At 36.9% G+C, this 9,399-nt stretch overlaps 1 pseudogene; it reads right to left on the minus strand.

The window, feature by feature from the left end:
- LOC131073869 (DNA-directed RNA polymerase subunit beta-like) overlaps positions 1–7,551 on the minus strand; it is an 81,460-nt pseudogene extending 73,909 nt beyond the window's left edge.
- Between the last annotated feature and the right edge of the window lie 1,848 nt (positions 7,552–9,399).

The raw sequence follows: 9,399 nt of genomic DNA on the forward strand, positions 1-9,399 counted from the left end.
TCCATCTAGCATTAATATCATGCTCATATAGATTAAAATACTTCGTCTTGGTGTTGTCTAGTCACTGGATTGCTTATACAAATCTGAGAGCAATCTTATCCTTGCATCTTTAAGAAGGCAATGGGTCGATTTGTTATGGTTTTCATATTCATGTTTATATCTGTCTAACCATGCATGTAATGACTTGATTGAAGTGTTGTGCTTACAGATACAGGTCCACTTTTCACACACACAGCTTCTATCTTAGGGTTCGTAGTAAGGGTTTCCATTTTAAATTACCCCTTGCAGTCATGCAAGCACGATTGAGGCCTATAGCCCAACAAGGTACCGCAACAAGAAGTAGTCACGCAAGCATGATTGAGACCGTGAGGCCCTACTAAATGTACAATATGAGAGATCTCAAAAGAGAAAACTCAAATAATCCCATCCTCCGAGACTTTAATCCTGAGAGGCCTATTTTTTAGAGTGAGTTGAAAAGCTTAGGTCTGGCTGTACTCATTTGGTTCGTTCTCACAGGGTGATTACTTTTTCCCACTGTGACAGGCCCGCTAAAGGTAATCAAATCTCAAACATAGAAGCGCTTCAAGGGTCAAGATTTCTGATTGTCCAAATGGGCAAGAGCATACTCTCGTACCTTTTAGACAACTTCTCAAGCATAGAAAGAAAGATGTTCATTTACCATTAGCCAAATAAGTGTTCCTATAAAACTTAAAGAAGACACAAAGTTTGGTTGAGTTCTCCTTTAGGCAACCTGCAAAACAAATACATTAGTAGTCATGTTGTTTTGATGAAATGAAGTTTTGCCAAGCGTAATCTTCGATAATCATCCTGCAAAAACTAGTTAAGATGCTAGAAAATTCACAAAAAGACTAGGGTTAGCATTAGTAATAGCCAAATTGAAGCATGAAAACCCTAAAATACAATCTATTTTAAAAACACAAAAGCAGAAATTCGTACGAGTATTCTCACCTGCTCGTACAAATATTCTCACATACCCGTACGAGTGCACAAAGAAACTTCTATGGTACTGCAAAGGTACTCGTACGAGATTCTTGATCAGGCATGGCCAGAAATCTACGAGATTAAAAATTTGATGACGCAAAGAGGCCAAAAATGAGATTTTCGGCCCCATGGTGGGTGCCAAAATATCGTGTGTGTGAAGTAGGGTACCCGCAACTGCAACACAAACACTCAATAGATCATTACAAGCATGGTTAGCAAATTAAAAGCAGATAAAAGATGCGACCTATTGCCTCCTAAGAGATGCGAGTATGGAATTGCTCTCAGATCTGAATAAGCAATCCTAGTAACTTGACTACACCTAGATGAAGGATTTGAAATGATGATGATATGCAAGCAATATGAGATTGATTATGCTATATTGATCCAAGAGTCTAATTGAGCTAATGATATACATGATTAAGCTATGATGATGATGCAATTAAACTAGAAAAGAGATTGATTAAGCTACATGATTCAACAATTATGCTAGAAAATGATCAAATTAAACTAGATCTAAGATGAAATTGCCTATAATAACAATGCCTAAATTGATATGAGATGGGATCCTTTGTGCTCCAAAAGGAGGGATATTTATAGGATTTCCAAGGCCAGGGGTGAGGTGGCAGGAATCAACGATCAAGATTGAGTCTGAAGATATCAAGGGTGAAATTGGAGGAGGTTGGAGAAGAGGTTGGAGGGAGGGACAATTGTCATCTCCATGGTGACAAGTGTCAAGGAGCCTTGCTCATAAGAAGGCAAGTGTCCAAGGGAGGAGACATGTGGCCAAAGTGTCATGTGTCTCGAGGGGAGAATATCCACACCATAGGAGGTTAGGATAAGGAGGTTAGGATGTGAAAGATAGGATAGGGTTAGTTAAACCCAAGGTTAGGTGGAATGTGTTAGGTTAGGGGAATGGTTAGGTTGGGTGACATGTGGGTAATTTGAATTTAAAAATTCAAATAATAGGAAAAGGCTAATTAACTTTCAACAACTCATAGATTTATTTGTTTTAATTTAATTAGGGGATTAGAAGAAATAAATTAGATGGGGGGAGGATTAATTAATTTAGATTAATTGATCAAAGGGGACTATTGAAATGAACCTATTAAATAAATCCTTAGATTTATTAATAAGTAGATGAAAGGGATTTAATCAAATTGCTAATGAATTCAATTAAATTAGGAAGGGGGATTAATTAAATAATTGCTTATTTAATTAATTATCTTCATACCATTTTTAGGTGTATACAAAAACAATTAGAAAGTAATTGTTGGCTGCTATCATGATCTCCATGTCTCCTTCGAGATTCTAAAATTGTCAAGCTCACAATTCCAAAATTGGCATTGAAAGTTGAAGCCCCATGAACTTGCAAAATAGAGCATGATTACTCTAGTAAGCAACATCCTTAGAAATCATCTTCAACTAAATTACCAAAATAGGTTGCTATTGGCTTCTCTCCAAATGGTCGTTCACTTTCTTGATCTAGGTCCACCAATCACCAAGGACAAAGTGATGCCCATATTCTTCTTGATTAAATCTCCATGGCATTTGCATTCACTAATGAAGACGGATCAACAATGGTCATGGCAGAAGAAGTCCCTAGATTTGGAGAAGCATCTCTACTCGCCATCACAATCACAACCCCTAGGACATAAAAAATAGAACAAAGAATGGGGAAAAACTGCACCAAACCGAAGAGAATCCCACACAAGGGATTCCAAGAGCCACAAATTGGCTCGAGAGAGATGGCATGGACCCCACAAACTCTCAAGGAATAAACTCACCAAAATCTCAAGCAACAAAAGAAAGACTAAAAAAACCTTGATCAACCACTTCAAACTCAAGTGCCTACCTACCTAGACACACAACATAGCAAAAACCCCCCAAAGCTCCCAAGAATGCATGCAGAAGAAGGAAAAAAAATTGGCTAGGGTAAACCCTAGTGCACACTGTAGGAGAGCTCCCTCACCCGCTCAAATGCCATCAAATATTCACAAACTACACACATTAATTGCAAGCTAGAATTTATCAATTTCTAGGCCTTACCCCAATTAGTCACCCTTCAACACATTGGTTGGCTACATTGTTATTAAAAATGATAAATGCACTTCTAGAAGTTGTTGTATCTAGGAATGACTCTTGAAGTTCTTCCATAAACTCCTTTTAAATATAAGGAATGTTGAAGCAACTTTGAAAAAATAGCAACTCCTCATGTCATACTATATTAATACCTAACTTTTGCTAATGAACAAGATGAATTGATTTTGTTTTAATACATTTGTTGAAACAAATATCTTGGTTGCAATTGTAACAAACAAATGTTGATGATTTCAATGGCCATACTTGTTACTCAATGCATTACCAAGTATTCAAAGGGCAGGGAAGTTTTAAAATTTAGATGATGAATAACTAGACACATAGGGAATGTTGTATGTCAACTAGTAGGTTATGATAAATTTATATTTGTGGAATGCAACTAGACTCCTCAATGGTAGACTTGGAAAACTATTTGTGAATGCCTATATAAAAGAGAGTGATCCACCTAATTGATTTGTTTCTCTTTGCTAACACAAATTTATAGCATTACAATTGTTCTAGTCACTTATGGTGGCAATAAAAAATTCCCTTAAACATAATCGATACAGTTTAACACATTAGAAACATAAACCATCAAGGTCTTAGAAGATATGTAATCTATGCATATCCCCTATATTTGCATTCCACCAATATGCACACATGTAAACAATATGTATATAATCCTACAAAAGTACAAGGAGAAGTGTATCGAAACAATATCAACAAAAAAATTCCTAAAAATCTATTTGGTTCTCCTCTTTATCTATGTACAAAGATAATTTGTTGTACTTAGGTAAAATCGTGTAACCTTAACTACATTATTTTTCTATTATCAATGATATCATATGCATATGCATATGGATCTTGCATCTCTCTATCTAAATGTACAACTCTCATAGTATAATTAAAAAGAAAATATTCCTCTTAACAATTTTTCTCAACCCTATTAGCATACCTATAAAACCTTTTAAATACAATTATTAATATAAATCTACAAAAATATATACTGTATGTGGGAAAAGTGGGTTGTTAGAATTTAAAATGTGAAAAATACGTAAAATACCAATCCACACACACACACAGGACTTCTTGATGCAAGCTATGGAGTAACGATGTGTTACTCAACTTCCCAAGGAGGGTCCCATGGTTCTCTATCTCACAATGTCCCTCAAACCAACGTTTTTGCTCTCAGATTACTGAGCAAAATGGTTTAGGGATGGCAAATATGAGAACGAGAGATGCTTTTTATAGATTTTAGTATGAGATGTGTTATAAGCTAGATGAGATAGTAAAATGCAATAAACTAAATGATAAGATGACAGGGTTAGTATGAATACTATCCTAGCATACTATATTTAATCTATGATTGAACTAAATGATAAAGAACTTATTCTAAACATGCATATTCATGATTAATTCTGATCTAAAGAGAGGCTAAATGATGAGCATAAAATGATATGAAAGCTTGAATCAATTTGAGCATAAGTGTGATGCTTCAAATTTGAAAGATGATTGATAAAAATGGAGGAATGAGAGCTCTATTTATAGCACAAACAGGGCAATGGATGGTCAAGATTGAAAGGTTTAATCAAGGGCCAAGTTTGAAAGTTGGGGATCCATGTGCACAATTTGCACCAATGAAATGGTGACAAATATCCACACAAGATTGGGTTGAAAGAAGAGGTTGGAGGCATTAAAGGCCTGAGGAGACCTCATGGTTATCTAAAGGCTAAGGGTCAAGTCTAAGTTAGGTTTACCCACCGAATTAGGATCTAATCCAAAGATAAACCTTTGTGCAAATAATTAAGAGATAATCATGGTCAAAGCATTAATGACCTGATGAGACCCTTGGGTTGGGTAGAGGTTGAGTCAAAACAAATGTTTTAACCATGTGGGAGGGTTTGAAATAACCATTAATGGTTATTGGAGACTTTGGGGATTAAGTGGTTGAAGGTTGGAAGCCTTCAATGGTTTTCAAAGACTTTGGGGGTTTTGGTGGTTGAAGGTTGAAAACCTTCAATGGTTATCCAAGACTTTGGGCCATTTGAGAAGTGACCTCCCTTTGCTTAGGGATGTGACAAAGTTTAGAGGAGGGTTAGGTTAATTAGAATTGGTTAGAATATTCTAGAAGGGGTTAGGAAGGGGTTTGGGATTTTGCAAGTGGATGGGGGGGGGTAATAGGATTTAATTGAATTAAATGATTTTCATTAAATTTGGTTGTATTTGGAGAAATTAAATAAATTAGATTTATTCAATTTAGGATAACTATTTAATTAATTTTGAATTTAATTAAAAGTGGATAGGGGGATTTAATTGAATAAAATGATTTATTCATTAAATGGGTATAGTGAATTTTATTTAGAAAAAAAAAGTAATTTATTTAATAAAATAGAAGAATGTGGATAATTTAATTAAATTGGATTTAATCAAATAGAAAAATGAACATAAAATATTCATTTAGGAATATGGTCATTTTTATGCGTCTACATATACAAATATAAAACTACTTATTAAATTTTAAGTGAAATTTTCAATCCCCTTGCCTATGTGGTTCCAAAGGGTATGTTGCATGGTGCACTTAGAAAAGTATTTGCTAATGCCTACTGTTGGTAAACAGATTTTTCTTTCGTACTTTATTTAGTTTGGATGCCCTTAAGACCAAGGAATGAAAGACAAATTTCACTAGACAGTTGGAAAATCATTATATTGATTAGCCTCTGAATTAAGGTACGGCTCCCTCTATCAAATATCCAATCGACTTCAAATTACACAACCAATATTATACTTTTCACCAGAAAGCATAGAAAAGGTTATTGCATTCACAAGTCAGCACCAAATGAACCCAAGCATTGATTTATATATAACCTTTGTATAAAGCCGACAGACTTTACATGTACACTAAAACAAAATGAAAATCTTATAAGGCAAATCCCGCTGGTAATCTTCCGCGCACATAAAGTTATAACAGATCTTTGTTTGAAATAGATCCACACATAAATCAAATTTCATGCATCAAACACATAGATTTAAATTCAAAGATAACTGTTATATGATTTTCATTCATAGGTCATTATCGACTTTTCATACACAGAGTATTTCAGCAAAATTTGAGAGATAGTTTTTCAAAAACTTAGTGAACCCCTTTAAAGTCATTCAAAAACATATAAATAGGTCGCCAGACCAATAGTTTTTAACCATAAGTAAGATTAACTCCTAAGAGTTAATAGAAAACTACCCTAACTGCATAACCAAAATTAAAAATGACTAGATTCGCTGGCAAACAACTGCCAGCAGTGCTAGTCATGTCGTTGATTCGATCTCAGTTGGGTTGCCCAGATTGGTGCTTTAGACAGACACCATCACCACCTTCACCGCACTCCACTCTCGATGCACCTTCAAAAATTCTTGAATTACAGTTACATGCAGCAAGCTGATGTGTATTACTCTTTGCTTCCAGAGCTCTTTCTTTCTCTTCACCATCTGCACTTTGTCTCTATGTGAGTCCAGGTGATCCAGACAAACTGTGAGCATTGATTTCACTTTGGGAATCCTCGTAAAATCCTCCACAGCGAAGGATTTCTCTACTTTGATTTGTTTAATGTGGCTACTAAACTGATTAATCATTTCTGCAGTATCCTCCAGAGTTTAGCTATCTTCTTTAAGCAATTGGACATCTACGCAACGCAAATCCTTCTGCATGGTCATCCTCACGGTTTTTAATTCACCACGTAGACTAGACGATTCATTATGGCCTTGTTCAATGATTTGGTTGTGCCACTCAATGCTTTCTTTGCAAATAAATATCACATCTTCATTTAGCCCTGGCACTTGTCTTTCAACAAGAAAATTCATCAAGCCATAACGCTGAATATCGCTCATTTGCTTTGAAATCACTGTCCATTTAGTCTTCTCTTTCTGTCATGAGACCAATTTGGCATCCAACTCTTTGGTGACTTCATTAGCATCTTTGAAAATCTGAACCAAATCTGAAATGTAATTGGTCCCTTGATGCACAATTGAGGTGAGCCATTCAGAGAAAATCTCTGCGATCATTTTGTTTCATTGAACCTCGTCAAAGAATTTCTGATTACCTGGTGATTTTGAACTGAATGGCACTGAGCTTTGAGTAAACAATAATGGGTTGTTCTATAGGGCATGAATATACTAAGCCATTTGCATTAAATTCTGCTTCAATTCAGCCTTGTCTCTTTCATCCTTCCAAGTACGAGAGATAATCCGTTTGGTTGAAGTCTCCAAATGCTTCACATCTACAGCTTTGGTTCCGACCCCCAAATCAACTCGTTCAATGGCATAGTCTGCTTCTGAAGTAGTAACAACATCTTTATCAGGTGTGGGTTTGGCGATGTTTGCAATCCAATGCTTTGTACTTTCATCGAAACCAATCATAGCCTCCATTTTTAGCCTCTTGGGCTTCGTAGATTTTCCCAGACATTCACTCATGGCATCCTCCATTGATATCAAAATTGGAACCACGTTTCTTTTCCTGGTAATTGAGTCACTTAACCACTTAGGTGCCAGAGTCAGTTCCTTAGATGACATGGGAGGAGATCCCTCTGAAGGCGGCAATGTGACACTGTCTGCATGAGACCGGATATCAAGCGTCCCTCAGCCTTCAAAAATAGCATCTGCCTCGGTTGAAACCTTGTCTACATCAGAAACAGGGGAAGTCATATCGCATAGCACCTCCTCTGCATCCAAATCAAGAATAAGATGGGGAGTCGGCAGCTGAAAACTCTTCTTGGACCTCGACCTGGTAACCCGACCACCAATAGAAAGTTCAGCCTTGGTATCAAGTTTCTCGTCTTTAATCTTTCCCTGCCCTTTTCCTGCAACAGAAACAGGAATGTTAGTTAAGATAGAAGTTTTGCTTGCGATATTCCTCTTCCCACTTTTGTTTCTTGAGCCGGTTGCCCTCGTCGGATGAAATCGGCAACTCCTAAGCCAATTTTATGTCTTGCGAATTACGCAGAAAGTGCATGTTTGGACACTATCCTCCATCTTTTTACTCCAATCCACCTCTGGGAGAGGTTCATTATGAACCCGTTTCATAAACTTTGAATCCAGTATATTCTCATTATCAGTGGTGACACCTGAGGTATCCATTGGCAGTTTCATGTCATGAATCTGTTTCAAGGTTAATCTGGACCAACTCCTTTTCCTTACTTCAAATTCATCCGGGCAATCTGCCCAATAATCCTCCAACTGGGAAACATGTTGGTCAGGCACCATCTTCTTCACATATTGAGAGATAAACCCTTTACTGTCAAAGTTGTCTCTTTTCACAAAGGTTTTCAAATGAAATCTTTTAAATTCTAGCTCGAGATTCAGCGCATCAGAGACAGACCTACAACTGTAATGGCCTAAATCAATGGGAAAAATCCCACTTGTGTCGGAATCCTCACCATAATCCTTTGCGACATAAGCCAGCTATCTGGAAACTTCAATCAAAATACAGGAGTCTGAAACATACCTGGGTAGCCTAAAGGGTTCACCTTTAAAACCCCCAACCCTTAGGTAAGTGAAGTGATTAAACTGTGTAAAGAAACTGCCATAGATGTTAACTAGTTCAATGGCCTCAACAAACATCCTCCTATGCAAGTTACCTTGTAATTCGAAAGTCAATCTCCCAGCAAAAATACCATTCCAGCGGAGATAATCATCAACATGCCCTTTTAAAGTCAAATTGGGGTGATACTCATAAATTTTAATGCCTTGAACCCATTTTGCATGAGACAATCCAGACCATTCCCTTACACAAGCAAGCATATACAATAGGTATGAAGATATATAGAAGTTTGACATCCCAGGGTAATTACTCAAACCCTCGTGCAACCTTTCCACGATAACAGTTCCGCAGTTGATGAACCAATTTTTGTCTAGAGTGACCTGGATGAAGAAATACATCCAATCCCCCCAATAGAAGGAGTGTGAATTACCCTTTACTCTGCTCAACAATACTACCAAATCTCGGATCGTAGGCATTAAATGCTCATGGGTTAGGGGTCTCGACAGCCTAGAGCCTCCTTTCTGGAACTTCAGAATCCAATTATGTGCAATGACAGTTCTGTAACACTAACTTTTCTTAGAGAAAATTCCATAAGATTTCCCAATTGTCCAATCTTCATAGGGTTCCCGATGTGGGATACCCATGGCGGCCATTACAGTTTGTCTATCAATGGATAACAAAACCTCACCATTGTTTTTCCTTATGCATCTATTACCTTTGTCATAATGATTCATACATTCTAAAACCAATTCAGGGCAAGGGGTAGCTGTGGGAAATGCGGCTGCTTCTAATAA

Source organism: Cryptomeria japonica, chromosome 9 (genome assembly GCF_030272615.1).
Source record: "Cryptomeria japonica chromosome 9, Sugi_1.0, whole genome shotgun sequence".
Taxonomy (NCBI): domain Eukaryota; kingdom Viridiplantae; phylum Streptophyta; class Pinopsida; order Cupressales; family Cupressaceae; genus Cryptomeria; species Cryptomeria japonica.